Consider the following 17044-nt stretch of genomic DNA (forward strand, 5'->3'; position numbering starts at 1 on the left):
AACATTCACTGTATGCACATGGTAACGAAGGAGCAAAAGTCATTTTTTAAAGCTACTGCAGGGTTAATATCCCATCCCAAAGATAATAACACACAATTGCAAATGGTAACAGCATCCCTAACCCGTACAGATGGTAGAGCAAATTTTGGATGTACACTAAGGGTGGTAGAAAGCAAAACAAATTCAATACATTTGAGGGGCCTTGAGCCATAGAACCAAAAGACAAGTTGCATATTATGTGCAACTCCATCTAGTGAAGGATGTACTGTGCATTTTTAGCAAACAGCTTTGGGAAGGATTGAAATGTAGCAGAAGACCTGGCTGGAGAGAGATGGATACTTAATGTCTTCATTGTTCCTTTTCCCTCATGATTTTCTCTTTATAACATCATAATTCTGGATCTTAATGTGGAATCATTTAGGATATATGGATTTGGAACAAGAAATTGACGAGCAGAGAAACATTATGCACCTTCATTATATTTCCTCCTGTTCTGATATTCGTAATACTTTCTCAAAGCCATTTACAAAACCAATCCCCAGTGCATTTATGAAGCAGATTTCCCCATATCACTCACTTGATATTTATTTCTCGCCTGGGATGCCAGTGCATATGAACAGTTTTCCTCATTGAACTAAAACGTACCATTTCAAAGAAAAGTCAGTATTATCCCCCCACCCCCCCAAATGTATCTTATATAGCCTGTGTGTATGTGATTGCTGGGGACATTTCCAGAGAGAATTAATACATTGGAGTCAATGCTCGACAATTTCTTCAGTGCTGATCCTCTACCTTCCCAGCTGTTTGAGAGGTAGAGACCATTTGTAATAGGAGCCTGTGTGCACAGCAAGGGTACTGTTCAATTTTGCTGTCTTGTCACTTCCTACTCATACTTCCTCTATCCTTGCAGTCACTTTATTTTTGTTTGCCAAGCTAAAAAACATAGTTGTAGTTCTATTAAGAATATAAGAGCAGCTGATTAACAGGCATTACAAGCTTTAGACTGAAAAATCCTTGGTCATAACCATTAAATTTTGCTTCATCAGATCTGTTTATCACAAAAAGAGGCACAATAATTTTATATGCAAATACATTCTTAAGAATCACTAGCTAAGGAATTCCAATAATGTTACAGGACCAGTTCTTATGCCATTGGCATAAGATTCATTTGAGTACTCAGGATAAAGAATGCAGATTTCTGTTTATATTGCAAACAGACTTCTGAAAAGAAGGTTTGGGGATACCTATTTTAATGTGATGTGCTGTCTGAGAAACTACAAAAACATTTTGTTTGGTAGAGACTTCAATTTTAGTTTTAGGATTGAAATTACAAAATTATACATGTTTCTATAATGCTTGCAATTGGATGACACAATAATCTTTTAGGGGAAGGAAATTGGGGTAGGAGGCAGATGCGGCTATTTGAGGATTTGTTATGGCTTCAGAGAGCTGCTAACCATTTCAGGCAACATTATACAATACAAGTATACTTGATGTCTTCAGTTGATGGTTGGATATGTCTAATATAATATAATGGAGGTTTCTTGTATAGGAAAGAATATGCCTGAATTACATTTAATTCAAGTCTGGATGATGAAAATTACTGTGTGAGCTTCCAACTATAACATTTCTACAGTGCTATAATTTTTCACTGAATTTTAAAATGAACAATTCCCTTATTTAATTTTACTTCAATTTCATTCAAAGTAACTTAAAAAAAAAGAATCGTGAGAATTACTTAAAGCTATCTCTTTAGGGCAGGAGGTAGGATAGCAACACATACCTGACAATTTATCACTTGCCTCATATCTGATATCTGGACACAAGTGTATAATGATATGATGTGTATATCATAATTCTGGCCTTGCTGCAAGAGCCCTGGTCGCGCAGTGGTGAGAATGCAGTATTGCAGGCTAATTCTGCCCACAGTCAGGAGTTTGATCCTGATGGGCTGAAGGTTGACTCAGTCTTCCATCCTTCCGAGGTCAGCAAAATGAGGACCCAGATTTGGTGGGTGGGGCAATATGCTAATGTTGTAAATGGCCCAGAGAGTGCTCTAAAGCACTATGGAGCAATATAAAAATCTAAGTGTTGTTACTATTATTATTGCTATTGTATGGTGGGTACTTGGCCCAAAGTATCCCTTTATGCAGTCTTTTTGCTTTTATTCATTTTAAAACTGTATCTGCTTAAATGTGTATGTGCATGTATGCATGCATGCATGCATGTATGTATGTATGTATGTATGTATGTATGTATGTATGTATGTATGTATACAAGTATGTATGTGGCTTCAGTGGATTTCCATTTGACCTATCACTTACTTGAAAGAAAAAGTGACAATTAATGGCACAGTCAGAAATGCTAGATGTAAATAAATACTCACTACTTTCTGGAAGTCTAATCATTTGTGGGAGAAACATTTCTCCATTATCTGAAAATTCAGTATTGTAACTTTTCTGGAAAAAAATGCTGAGATAATCAGACAAGTAATCAGAACCACATACTACAGTATACAGTAGAACCCAAATCTTATACTACAAAATCCATCCACTGAGTCATTCCAAAGTAAAATATCGTTGGGCATAATTATGCATTGCTACAATGCTACTTTAGGAGAACAGAAGCCAATAATAGATTGGGGGGAGGGGAGGGTAGAAATATCTAGATTTTCAGTTTGAATTTCTGTGCTCATACAATTCAAGAGAGAGATTCTCTCATTTCTCCCACTGTAGCTAAATTGCTAGCAGCTGGGAGCATGAGAAATAGGGGCCCTGCCAAGGTCTATTCTGGAATCCCTTCATGCTTAGATGAGAGAAAGAGGCACTCCATGTTTCTCTCTTAAATTGAATGCTTGCTTTGTAGCATTGGTAGCTAATTTGAAAGACAAAACATAGGGCACATAGTCTGTCAACTTGCCAAGGAGAAAAGACTCTGCTTTTCATCCCAGGAAAGTTTTCTTTACATCCAGAATGGGGGGAATGAAAGGGAGGTTCTAACATTCTTGCCAAGGATACTTGAGATCTCTGCAGTCCATGTAGCCCATAATAAGCATGTTCACATGTTAATGTTTTCTCATGTTTACACCTTTCATTTAAACCTCTTAGGAGACAGTTTACACAGTGTGTTTATTTTGTGGCAAACAATAATGCATGCCTCTCAGTAGGAACAGAAAATGAAATGGCTGCTTTCCCTGTTAGCGATCATATTATTCTTGCTACAAGTTAAATATAAATACAGAAAGCTGTTCTTGATGATACTTGTGAAAGTGTATTGAGATTGCAATCAGCTGGATTTATCACCTTCTGTTTCAGAAAGTTAGCTTTTTCGAAAAATATGTATGAAAAATATAACATTTTCCACTTGATATCTAATTTTGGAAGGGCATTATTTCAATGTTAACATTTTAAAATTAAATTGTTGTTAGGTGCCAAGGGAAAGTAAAATATGAGATCTTGGATATCTAATTCCATTTGGAGTAGGCAATTTTGAATGTGATAAGGCAATTGTCCGATTCTAAATAGGCAGCCTTATATCTCTGGGAAAAATATATATAATTCCAAATCACAAGAGATTTCAAATCTGTTGCTATAAGGAAATTATTTATTCCAAGCTTCAGAAACTTCAGGTATGCAATCCTTTAAAAATATTATCTCAAAATATCTCAAAGTTTCTTATGGTTTAGCAAAGTGATTTTGTCTTTGTCCCTGTAATTCTCAGCTGTGCTCTTGCAGGTTGATAGTAAGGCTAAGTTAATGGAACATTCTGGACAGGACTGAAGGAAGAAGGCCTTTTACAGCTGCTTGAATTTTTCAAAACTATTCAGACAGACCACCCTGCATGGCAGGGGATAGCTTTAAAAAGGCACAGGAATTCCTGTGAATCCAATCCAAATTCTTCTCCTCAAATTCATGATTCTGGTTTTTAAAAGTAAATAATAATTCCACATGTATTTAATTGTAAATGGATACTTTTGCCTGTGCCTTTTGGTAAGTGTTAGAAAAAAAGATTTCTGGAGAAATGTAAGTAAGGTTAGACTATACACTATGACGAGAAGTTAGTGCCATTGGCCTCTGTGGTTTTATGACACTTTTAGGAAAGTTATTGCAGAACCCAGATGCTATATACTTTACCAGTGTTTCTCAGCCTTAGCAACCTGAGGATGTGTGGAGTTCAACTCCCAGAATTCTCCAGCCAGCCGGCTAGGTGGGGAATTCTGGGACTTAAAGTCCACACATGTTCAAGTTGCCAAGGTTGAGAAGCACTGCTATACACTGTTGGAGAGAAAGGGATTTTTTGGAAACATGCATTCAGTAATGTTCATGCATACTACAGTTGGAAATTGAAGGGATTTTTCAAGGAGGTAAGTGCTTAAGAATTTCTGGCTTATGGGCACTTTCAGCAGTCATTGGTCTCCTTGGCATAGCATAGCGTGGCTGAACATTAACTAGGCCAATTGCTACTTCAGTGTGTGTTTCCTTGAGCTTTGCACTCTTTTGGCAGCTTATCTGCTTCTGCTGACTGTGTTGTTTGGGGAAAGGAGGGAGGAACCTCATCACATTTACACTACATTTATTTCTAACCTTTTGGGCATGAGATGATGGCTGAAAAATGGCTAAGACCATCTGTATCCATCAAAAAAAGTGCTATCTAAACTTTCAGCATTTGGGATTGAGTGTTAATCATGTTGGTGTCTTTGCTCCAAAACATTTTCTATTATCCCCAACAAAGAATCTATGGATGCTGGTTGTCCATTTGATTTCTGTTCCTGATTGTTAGTGATCTCTACCCCTGTTCACTCTACAAATACAATGTGCGACTATATTTTGAACTAGAATGCATAAAATTAAGTACTTTTAGATAGTAAATTCCATTGTTAATCCCACAGCTGACTTGTGTGCCCTTTCCTAAGAATGAACAAAGTCTTTCTCTTAAAGTTCTAGAGTGAGGAAGGTTAAATGATACTGTCGGTTAATGGAGCGGAAGGTTGCTAAACAGGATGGGAACTGAACTCTCTGTTTAAGAGCATCCACCTTTCAGCACCAAGTTTTGAGGTCAAGTAGACGGAGAGACTGCTTTAAAGTCTTCTGATGGAAACAGGATGCTGGGCTAGATAGATTTTTGGCTTAAATACCACAAGGCTGTTATTCTCCCTGAACCCTGATTCTGCTGCAGATGTAGGAGAAATCTGAGCTCAGCACTCTATAGCTGCTGTCTTCTGCTAGAAGAATTGTTTATTCAATAGGGAGCATAAGGGCACAATGATAAAGGTAAGCAGTTGGCGGTGGGGAGTGGCTGAGAAGCAGAAAACAGGATCCATAACAAAAGTAATTATAGGAGACCCTGCTTAAGACCTACCCTTTCTTTTTCTATGTTGGTTTCCACATTAGGAAAAACTAGCATCTTGTAACGTTTAAAAAAAGCCTTAGAAATAAGCAGATGTGATATTGCCATGGATATACAAATGCGACATTACATTCAGGTATAATAGTGAATGTCAGAGCATGTTGAAAAGTGGTTGGTGTTGCTAGGGAAAGTTTTCTGAAAAAGCCTAATGAATTATAATGTCCTCTACTCATTTGTAAAACTGTTAGATACCAATTACCTTGCTTCATAGCTTGGGACTGAGGTATTTTAGTGCCCCTTCTACATTGATAATAGTGCAAAGGAAATTTGTTTGCTGGCACTGGGCACCTTGGCCCCAAAAACAAACTACTGATAATACATAAGAGATTCTAAAGCTGAACTGGTGCTATTAAATCAATCTGTAGTTGATCCTCACTTTCTCCCTTCTTTTTCTCCTTTCTATGCATATTTATTGAAAATTGGTAGAATGATTTCCTGACATTTTGAGAGAAGTAACATAAAAGACTGGAAATTGATTTAATATAATTTAAGAAATTGACCAACCCCAACTCTGTCCCAAAACAAAGGAAACCACCCAAAAAAAGCCTATCCCAATTCAATTTGCATTATCACCCAACTGCAGCTCCCAAGTAACCCCTCAAAATATTAAGTACAGCACTAAGATATCAATATGCTGTCCATCTCTGTCCCAGATGCTGTGACAAAGTGAAGAGAGAAAGTTTTAAATCTCAGAACATCAGATAAATGCCCTTTAAATTCCATAATCAGGATTCTTGGTGGCCAAGAGTACACTAATTGGCACTGTGTAAAGGAAAGCTAAGGTATGAAACAGCAGGTGGAAGCTACAGTGAATGGAAACAATCAACAGTTAAGGCTCTTTTTGCCAAGTGTTTCGTCAGGGGCAGTTCCTCCTGAGGAAGCCATGCTTATAGAGCAGTCCAGGCCTGCTCCTCTGCCTCTGCTTTGCATGCTAGGCTGCTGTTATTTAAAAGTATCAAGCAAATTCTTTTAGAATGGTTTCCCAGGACTGGAGCCCTTCCAAGGCCAGTAATGTACAGTTGGCAGGACATGGAGTTTGCGGCTGTGGCAGCAGTCTGAAGTTCATTTGCCAAGACAGCTATAAACATGGCAAAGGAAGGAGTAAGACAGTTAATTTTTCAGCACTCCACCTTCCCACAAAAGTTTCATGATGGTTTTTAGACCAGCGCTGCTCTGTGAATGGTGCTTTTCAAGACCTTGGTGCCTAGAGACTACAAAAAGGAAAAAAGAAAGAAAGAAAAGCTTTCTTGATAAAGTCACAAGTTTGTTGTTTTGCAAATGAATGAAATAGATGGATGAAATGCCTGTGTATAATTGAAATTTTATTTATTTTGATTTACATAATGGCCCATCTTAAATGCATTACTTTGGGCAGCCTAACAACAATTATAAAACAATATAAAAGCAGAATGCAATATCAAAACATATTAAAACATATTTTAAAAACTACAACACAATCTGCAAGTATTAAAAACAGTGAATAACAATCCACAACTGGCTTTACTAAGATAATAACAATTTTCTTCTAATTAATTTGTATGGAACTTTTCAGTATGTAGTATTTTTGTGGAGTGGTTTGCCAAGATGTTCAAAGCAATGAACACACTTTTTCAAAGTAATAGCAAATGTATGGATTTGAAATTGGAAGCATGTAAAAATAAAAAAGAATTGTCCGTATTTAATTCATAAACATTTTAGCTTATGATGAGAACATGACAGAAAGGAAGTAAAGATATATATACAGTCCACACAATTATAAATAAAATTTCTGTGAGGTATGGTAGTGGCCTCATAATCTGATGTCCAGTTCAGCTATCCAGGCGATTGCCTCTGGCGTTGCTTCATGCAGATCTCTAGGGAACCAGAGAAGGCAAATCCAGGGCAATCTAATCTTAACCTAAACCTACAAACATATAGCAAGTCTTTGTTGTCAGTCCATACCTCTGAGACTCCAGTATACCAATTTACTACATGGAGGTTCTTTTAGTCACGGTAGTAGATAGTCATTGATGAACCTTGTGTGAATGGCTGAGACTAAAATCCATTCACTAGCCATCCCAACAAATTGTGTTGACCTTTTGTTTGCTATTTCCATTTTACAGATGAAGAATTAAAGACATGATAACAATTTGATCATGGGGTCATTCCCAACTCAGATTTGAACCTGTCCTTATAGACAGCAACTAATTTAAACTCGAAGTGCTCTTCCAGGGCATGCCATGTGTACTTGCTCAGTCTGCCAAAGTTGTCGTCTGAGCTACATAAAACAGCTCTAGACAGGTGTAAGGCCATATAATTTGTGGGAGGTTTTCCAGTGAGAATTACAACACAGGTGCCTTTTCAAATCACAATCCCTCTGTAGGAGCCTCTCTTTTTTGTGGCATCATCCCATTAAGCAGCTGGAACATTTTTAAAAGCCCACAGTGACAAACGTACACACTCCTTCTCAGCAGAGACATTGATTTCACAGAACAAATCTACTAATCAGACTTTATGAAACATGGAACTATACCTTGTAGTGGAGAAAGGCTTGTACATTCCAGTAATGCCATGAACTATATATACGTACAATTGGGGGTCTACATTTCCAGAAAGGTCACCCGTGAAGTCAGGTCATAGACAAGGGATCAGACTAAATACACTAGAAACATGCTATAGTATTCTGCTAAAAACCCAAAATGATTACAGTATTCACAATCAAGACAGTGTCAACATGATCCTGGAATATGAGTCTTCCCAGAGCAAAAGGTATCCAAGAAGCTACTGAGGAAGATTGTAGGGAAGTATGAGTAGCGCTAGTGTTTATAATGTAGGTGGATCAAGCCCGAAGGATATACAACTAGTGATATGGCCAGAGGCAAAAGGAACGTTTGGTAATGCAAAGAATATATATACCATTGGAATGTTGAATGTCAAACCATGAATCAAAACCAATTTGATGTTGTGAAAACAGAAATGTCAAGGCTGAATATTGACATTCTGAGAAAAAGAAATGAATTGGAACTGGTTACTTCTCATCAGAATAGAAGCAGACAAGAAACCATCACTATTAACAAAATATTGTCAAAGACAGTGCTCAACCCCCACCCTAATGATATCCGTTTAAATTCAATGCAAGCCAATCACTATTATAGTGATATATATCTATGTCCTAACCAAAGATACAGAGGAAGTAGAAGTTGATTTAAAATAATTTAAAGCATCCTGTTGATGCAGCATAAAAAAATCATACTAAATATAGAAGAACTAAAGTGCTAAAGTTGGAACCAAAATGGCATTTGGAATAAAGGCAAAATTTGGTCTCTGCGCATAATGCACAGATCAAAGCAGGAGACAGACTATCAGAGTTCAGCCAAGAAAATTCAATAATTATACAACCACTTTTCCCCAACTACCTAAAAGCTGAACAACATTGAAATCAAGTTGATTATATATTTTCAAGCAAAGATGAAAAACTTAGCTCCATGAAGAGAAACAAGACCTGATTCCTATTGTGGCACAGATCATAGGCTCCTTCTTGCAAAATTACAACTTAAACGAAAGAAAACAAAATAAGCAGAAGAACAAGATATAACCTCACCAGTATTCCGTAAGTTCATCCAGTGGTTCATGAAACATTAGCAGCAGTTTAAAATCTCATAAGATATTGCCATTAAAACTGCTATATTTAGTATCTAAGCATGTATAGAAAATACAGTGGCCCAGAGATTAAAATAGATCAACTTATTTAATCACTGTATTAGTTCAGTACCCCAAAAAGGGCAGTGTTGAAACTATGGTACAGTTGCGCTTTTCTCACATGCTAGTAAAATAATGTTGAAGATTTTGCACTCCTGGAAGGGGAACTGCCACATGTACAAGCTAGATTCAGAAGACACAACTCTTTCCCCCCCAAGATAACATTGCTACTGGGTGATGGGAAAGATAAAGATATTGGAAACGATGAATGATTTTACTTTATTGATGATATAAAGGCTTTGGACTGTTTAAAGTATAAAAAATGAAGGATGACCCTTAAAATCCTGGATCACCCCATCTGCTTCTTGAAAATTTAGTATTATAACTGGAACAATCAAATGGTTCAGAATTGAGGAAAGATGTGTTACATTGCATAATGTTATTTATTTAAATGCATACAAAGTAGATGTTGTGAGAAATGCTGGACCGGAAGAAATTGAAAATGAAATTAAATTTGGGGTTTGGGGGAGAAACATCAACAACCTCAGATATATATATGATACGACTTTGGAGGTTGGAAATGAGGAAAAATCATCAGAAAAGCTCAATAAAATGTTTTGATACCTTTGAATTGTGCTGTTTCATGCTGCTACCATGTTTCTCATATAATAAGGCCAGGTCTTCTATTTTTTTTGAGCCCCGAAAAAAAGGCTAGGACGTCTTTTCGGCTGTGAATTAATTTCTTTCTCCCCCCCACGCACCCTCGCCTAGGGTGCCCCATCGGCAGCTATGCCTCGCCACGAGCCACTCCTAACAGCCAATCAGGGTGGAGCGCGGAGGGCTCCCTTACCCCCACCAAGCGCTGAAGACCCAGGTCAGTGGGCAGGCAGGGATGTCTGCAGGCAGTGTTTCAGCCGCTTCTCAGGCCTCCGTAGCTTCCACGATTCCCACCAGTGCTGGCGCCTCTCTCACTAGTGCCATCTCCAACAACAGCATCTGAGTCACTCTTGCTTTTCCCCCGTCCCCATAACAACAGGAAAAAAAAAACATATTGAGGTACCTGGGAGTGTACACAAGACACAAACTGCCTAAATGTTTGCACACTTAATAGCTAAATATATTTATTTTCTAGTTTTCAAAGCCTAACATGGCTCTGAAAATATTCATAAGATGCTTCTTATTTGATTCCAATTATAATCCAGATCAAAGTTTTTAGATGAAGATTGTTTTCAATTTCGAAATTATGGTAATTTCCTTGCTTTTCTCCAATTCTTCTTTCCTCCTCTGTCTGCCAGTGTCTGCTGGAGATTGAAGTACTAGAGTCATATTGCTTGCAGGAACCTTACTTTGCATTTGTGAGGTTGCTTTACTTAGTTTCCCCCAATTTACCCTTTGTTTTTAAAAAGAGAATGTCTACAAAAACTATAATGTACATACACTTAAACATTCTGCTTGGTTAAATTTTCTTTCAGCTGAGAACCATTAGGGTAATAGTTAAAGTGCTGGCCTAGAAACCAGGAGTCTGAGTTCTTAGCTCAACCTGCCTTACAGGATAATCATTGTGGGGAAAATAGGAGGCAGGAGGATTAGGTATATTTGTTACCTTGAGGGATATACAAAAAGGGCAAGGTAAAATATAATAATAATAGTAGTAATAAAACAATTGAATGAAGAGTTTCAAGTTATTGCTATCTGTTTCTGTATTGTATTCTAGTTCAGATTGTGCGAAGTTCCAGCAAACTATTGTATTTAACAAATTGCAGAATTTCAAATCCTGCAGGAAAAAAGGGGAAACAGAAGAAGTTGTGGGGGTGGGATGCCCATAATAGTCTCCCTGCATATCCCTGCACACTTGCTTACAATATAATATTGTATTGGCTAGATTTTCTACAGGAAGATATCATTTATTTATTTATTTATTATTTTTTATTTGTGAATTGCTTTCAAGATAATAGATATAAGTAAAAACATAGTTATGAATACATGGATACATATAAGAAAAATTTAAAAAAATATAAAAGAAACAATAGGACAGGGACGGTAGGCACATTGGTGCGCTTATGCATGCCCCCTACAGACCTCTTAGGAAAGGGGTGAGGTCAATAGTAGACAGTCTAAGGTTAAAGATTTGGGGTTTGGGAGAAAAAAACCACAGAGTCAGGTAGAGTATTCCAGACATTGACCATTCTGTTGCTGAAGTCGTATTTCCTGCAATCAAGTTTGGTGCGATTAACCTTGAGTTTGTATCTATTGTTTGCTCTGGTGTTGTTATGGTTGAAACTGAAGTATTCATTGACAGGTAGGACATTGCAATGTATGATTTTATATACTATACTTAGATCAGACCGAAGGCGGTATAGTTCTAGGTTTTCTAGGTCTAGAATTTTGAGTCTGGTGGCATAAAGTATTCTGCAACAAGTAGAGGAATGGAGAACTCTTCTTGTGAAATATTTCTGGACTTTCTCAACTGTGTTAATATCAGATACATAATGTGGGTTCCAGACTGATGAGCTGTATTCGAGTATTGGTCTAGCAAATGTTTTGTATGCTCTAGTTATTAGTGTGATATTACCAGAGAAAAAGCTAGGTACGATTAGGTTAACAACTCTTAATGCCTTTTTGGTGATGTAGTTACAGTGGGCTCTAGCACTTAGGTCATTTGAGATGAGAACTCCAAGATCCTTGACAGAGTTTGGATCATCAACAAGGTCTTGACTATTCAGCCTGTATTTTATTTTCTGATTTTTTTTGCCAATATGTAGGACAGAGCATTTATTTGTTGAGATTTGAAGTTGCCATTTGTTTGACCATTCTGATACGTAGTCAAGGTCTTTTTGAAGGGTAGTAGTATTGTCTGTGGTGTTGAATAGCTTTACATCATCAATGAAGAGAATGCAGTTGCTCTTGATATGATCACAGAGGTCATTTATGTAGAGTATGAAAAGAGTTGGTCCTAGAACACTGCCTTGGGGGACACCACTATTGACAGGTATAGAATTTGATAGGACGCTCCCAATTTTGACCATTTGTTGTCTGTTTGACAGGAATGCTTCTATCCAGTTATGCAGTTGTCCAGAGATACCATAAGATTTTAGTTTTAGGAGTAGTTTGTCATGTACCACTGAATCAAAGGCTTTACAGAAGTCTATGTAGATTGCGTCTATTGCTTTGCCCTGATTGAGTTGTGTAGTCCATATGTTTTTGCAGTGTAAGAGTTGCAGATTACATGATAGTTTTTTCCTGAAACCAAATTGTTTATTAGAGAGTAGGTTGTTTGTTTCTAAGTGGAGGATAACGGATTGGTTAATAATTGATTCCATGACTTTACAGGTGATGCAGCTTAAGGAGATTGGTCTGTAATTTTCAACTAGGCTGGGGTCTCCCTTTTTGAAGATGGGGATGACCGTGGCTTGTTACCATAGGTTAGGCAGGGAGCTGGTCCTGAAAGATTTTTCAAAGATTATGCTTAGAGGTTCAGCTATGGCAGTGGATAGCTTTTTTAAGAAGTAGGCACATATTCCGTCCAGTCCAATAGATAGAGATGGTTTTAGATTGCGCAGTGCTTTTTCAACAATGTCTTCTGTAAAATCAATATGTATTAGATCATTGTAGTTGTCTGTGGTTCGACTAGGAAATACTGGGCATGTTCTATTGCTATTTACAAATACTGAGCCAAAGAATGTGTTAAAGAGGTTGGCTTTAATAGAGTTGTCGTTGCAGTCTTTACCATTGGGTCCTTTCAGGGGTGGGATGGACCTTGAGTCTTTTACTTTGTTGTTTATAAAATTGTAGAAAGTGCGGGTGGAATTGGTGCATAGAAGGTTTTCTTCTTGTTTAATGTGATAATTGGTGCATTCAGTTTTTATCTGGTGGCATAAATTTTTGTATTGGCTTTTGAAGTTGGCAACATGACCGGATTTGTTTTTCCACCAAAGTGATTTCTTTTTGGGATTGAAGCTTCCTTATTGTTATGGATAATTTGTTTTTTCTGGTTTTGGGAGTTGTTAATGGAACATAAAGTTTGATGACTCTTTTGATTTCAAATAAAAATATGTTGTAATGGTCTTCTACAGTATTGCATCCAGAGAATAGAAATTGCCAATCAAGGGATGAGAGATTGTTGTTCATAAGATCATAATTGCCTTTTTTGAAGTTATAATTGGGGATTCCACCGTTGTGATGATTTTTGTGTGGACGTATGTTGAGACAAAAGTCAATCATGTTGTGGTCAATGTTGTGGTCTTAAAAATAAGTCCTAAAATGAAATTGGCAAGGAGAATATGTATTTCTAAGGCAAAAAGTGGTGACTGTGGAAAGCATTAAGAACCATTTGGCCATCATCCTTGTACAAATGGCTGTCTCTGCATTTGAGATGGATTTGGGAACCATAGCATGTAAACCTATTCCATTTCTGACACTGAAAACAAAAGAGACATGTTTTAGCAGAAACCAACTTATTATTAAATTGTGAAGAAAACTACATTCCAAAATTGGATGCATCTGTAATCTGATTAAAATGCTATATGCAATACTGGTAAATTCCTCTCAGATGAGGACATTGTTGAGAACTGGGCCATGATAATACAGTATCTTAACTGTAAGAAAAGACAGCAATATTGTGGTTCTTTTGTACAATTGAATAAAAAATAGGACCTGGTGGATGGAAGTGATCATGGTTCATTAAATGTATGAGTATAGCAATTGGGATTTCTTCTCATTCTTGTTTCATATAGCTCTTATTCCCCTATTGATTCATGATACATGGTAGAATTGCTAAAAAAGACTTTGGTGAGACAATACTTATATAATTTCCATAGTCACTTGGCTTAAAAGAAAGATTAGACATAGGCCTCTTTTATCACGAGAGGTTCACGTTAGCAAAGTTGCTTTACTTGCAACATCATCATGTTTTGTATAAGAATAGGAATAAAAATAAGAATAAGAACATCCAACTGGCTAGTTTTAGAAATGAAATACTAACACAACTTTCCCCACCTGATTCTCTCCAAATGTGTTGGTTTACAATTCTAATTATAACAGTATTTGTAATCCAACACATCTAGAATGTACTAGGTTTTCAAAGGTCATTTGTCAATTATAACTTGTGGCTCTTTCTCCAGCATGCTAGTTCATAAGTTTTTCAATAATAACAATGCAATTTATCTCATTATTTAATACCTAGAATTATATTTGTGTTAAAATTTAAGGCTCTTATCACCAGTGTTCTTTATCATTCAAACTGCACAAACATTTTCCTGACCATCTCTTAAAGAAAATCATAATCATTGTGCATAAATTTGATTGTTAGACTTCTGACCTCAAGTTGGAAGAAACTTCAAAAATAATTTATTACAGCCCCCGGCCAGAAATTCTCTATTACTGCTATCTTAATAGAACACTGTCCCAGCTTCTGCTTACAAATGAAGACCTACTGCTTTCAAGACAGCCTATTTCACTGTTGAGCAGCTCATTCGGTCAATTTTTCCTAATTTTAAATGAAATAAATGATTTGAAATAAATGTTCATTCTAACATTTAGTAGCACAAAAGACTATGTCATACCTAAAATTAGATGGTGATCTCACCAAAGCTTGATTGTCAGCCTAAAGCTGATCTCATCAGTTTAGCCATATTGAATTTTAAAGGAGTTCCACTCTATCCTTTTAGTCTAAGGGAGATCAAAAATTGTACAAATCAATGCACTCTTTAAAAAGTACTCAGCAGTTTCATGTTCTGGATAAAACCAATAAGGGAAATCTCATCATATTGTTTTTCACCCCTCTTTAAAAGTGTCCAGAAATTGGCAAGATTTCAAGCACTGGAGGTAACAGGAAGGGGAATATTTAAAGAAGTTACCAGTATAGACTTACAACTCGAAGAATGGTTTGGAAATGAATAGATACTCAAATTGGATGCTTTATCATGTTATTAGTTTTAGATCATCCAGTTAAATGGATGGCTAGTAAATTTTAGCAGTTGTGTTCTAGAGACAATGGAATGTATCTTGAAGGGACCAGATTTGGAATTTAAGAATGCTTCAAGAAACTTTCCTTGTTCATTGCAGTGAGATGAATTCACAGGAGCCACAGGCAGCCACAGAAATTGAGCAAATAAAATAAAACAGAATTAAGAAATGTGGGATTTGGAGGAGTAGACATTCTCCCAGACATCTCCCAACGTGCAATCAGATGCTCAGTGTTGAAATTTAGGGATAAACCTATGTGGCAAAGCATGAGCTAAGAGATATAAGCTTGTGTGGCAAAGCATAATATTTACCTGTTGGAATTATTATGGAATCCAGAGAGACCATGTGGGATTATAGAACATCTTGATGGACTAGTTTGCATTCTTTTAAAAAGGTGTTTTGTGTATGGCAATTGTTGTAAGAGTACAACATTTTAGGCCAGTGACACAATTTCAGATGTGTCACCGGCCTAAAAAGGCTATCTATCCTTTCAATATGTACTGAGAAATCTAGTGCAATGACATGAAGCAGGTAATAAGGGCACAGCATCACCAAGTAGAGGCTACTCTCAAGAACAAGTTTGACTGATCCTTCAGAACCCTGGACAGGTCCCATGGGAAAGTGGGGTTACTCTGGGCAGAGGATTGATTGGGCCCCTTCTGGGCTCCAGTTTCAGGTCTGTCAGATTCAGAAGATCATTTAGTACAGGGGTGTCAAACTCACATCACCGCGTGACATATCATGACTTTTCTCCCTCTGCTAAACTGGGCATGGGTGTGGCCAGTGCATGATGCATCCGGCCTGTGGCCCACATGTTTGACAGCCCTGGTTTAGTGGTTGAAGTTCTGTGTAATAGGATCCAGAACCAACGCCTCTCTGGGTTTCAGTTTTTTTTTCTGAGTCCCTTTATCTCTTCTTTATTTCTCTCTTTGGATTTATGCTTGGTCATTATAGGAAACCAGATCATGGCAGTATCAGGAATATTTCTTACTGGCTTTTATTGCTTTTCTCTTTCAGTCACCCACATTGATGAAGAAAAGGTCTTGTCTACATGAATTACTTTCGTTTGGTCACATAGGTTCTTTGCCCCCACACTGATGCTTGCTAAGATGTTGCTGAATGTCCTAACTTATGAACTCACTGGCCACCCACCTGGAGCCCACTGATTATATCAGAGGCTTTTCCAACATGCTTCTGCACTGTAAGTCCCCTTTAAATGAGCTGTAAAAAATTTTCTCTGGGTCATGAATTCCAGTGAGCTGACAAATTCTTCCACCTCTTTATTTCAATACAGTAGAGCTGGCTTGCTGCTCTCATCTATAAAACTAGTCTCCCTGTCTCACCTTTGAATTTGGGTTCTATCATGAATTGGTTTCAGATACAGACTCCATTCATTGCCATAAAATGCTTCTTTGCAACAACACTGGGCACTTTTCTCTGCGTGTGTTTATTTTATATAGCTCTTCCTCGTATAAAGCAAGTCAATACAATTTTAATACCTCTGCTGACAGTTTCAATCTAGTTGACAGTTAAATATAGAACAAGCCAAAGGGGAGACTATAAATGAACAACGTAAATACCTCTCTTTTTTTCCCCTTCCAGGCTGGTGCAGTTTTTGCAGATTTATGATTAGATTATGCTAGTATATAATCCACTTGTGAGCACAAAATATGGCATTCCAGAGCTATTCTTATTCAGACAAAGTTTCTGATCTTTATAAGTTTATTGAAAAGAATCAAAGCAGCTGAGCAATGCTTTTGTGTAATTCATTTCAATGCAGTGCTTCCCTATAAGATAAACTGATAGAATATTATTCTATTAAATAGGGGGCCTTGACGTATTAGTGACTTTATTGCTAAATTATATTTAAACCAGGAGTTTTTCAACTTTCAGTCATTCCTACCCTGGATTATCATATGCCAGATCTTTCAAGCAAGCCTTTAGCAACCATCTGGGCTGGTTCCTTCTTGGGAAATGGTTCAGTATTATCTCCAGG

The 17044-nt window shown here is 37.2% G+C and overlaps 1 protein-coding gene across 1 annotated transcript in view; it reads left to right on the plus strand.

The window, feature by feature from the left end:
- NCOA1 (nuclear receptor coactivator 1) overlaps positions 1–17044 on the plus strand; it is a 282196-nt gene that overhangs the window by 196344 nt on the left and 68808 nt on the right.

This window comes from Pseudonaja textilis, chromosome 1 (genome assembly GCF_049901715.1).
Source record: "Pseudonaja textilis isolate UNSWEBS1 chromosome 1, rPseTex1.2, whole genome shotgun sequence".
Classification (NCBI taxonomy): domain Eukaryota; kingdom Metazoa; phylum Chordata; class Lepidosauria; order Squamata; family Elapidae; genus Pseudonaja; species Pseudonaja textilis.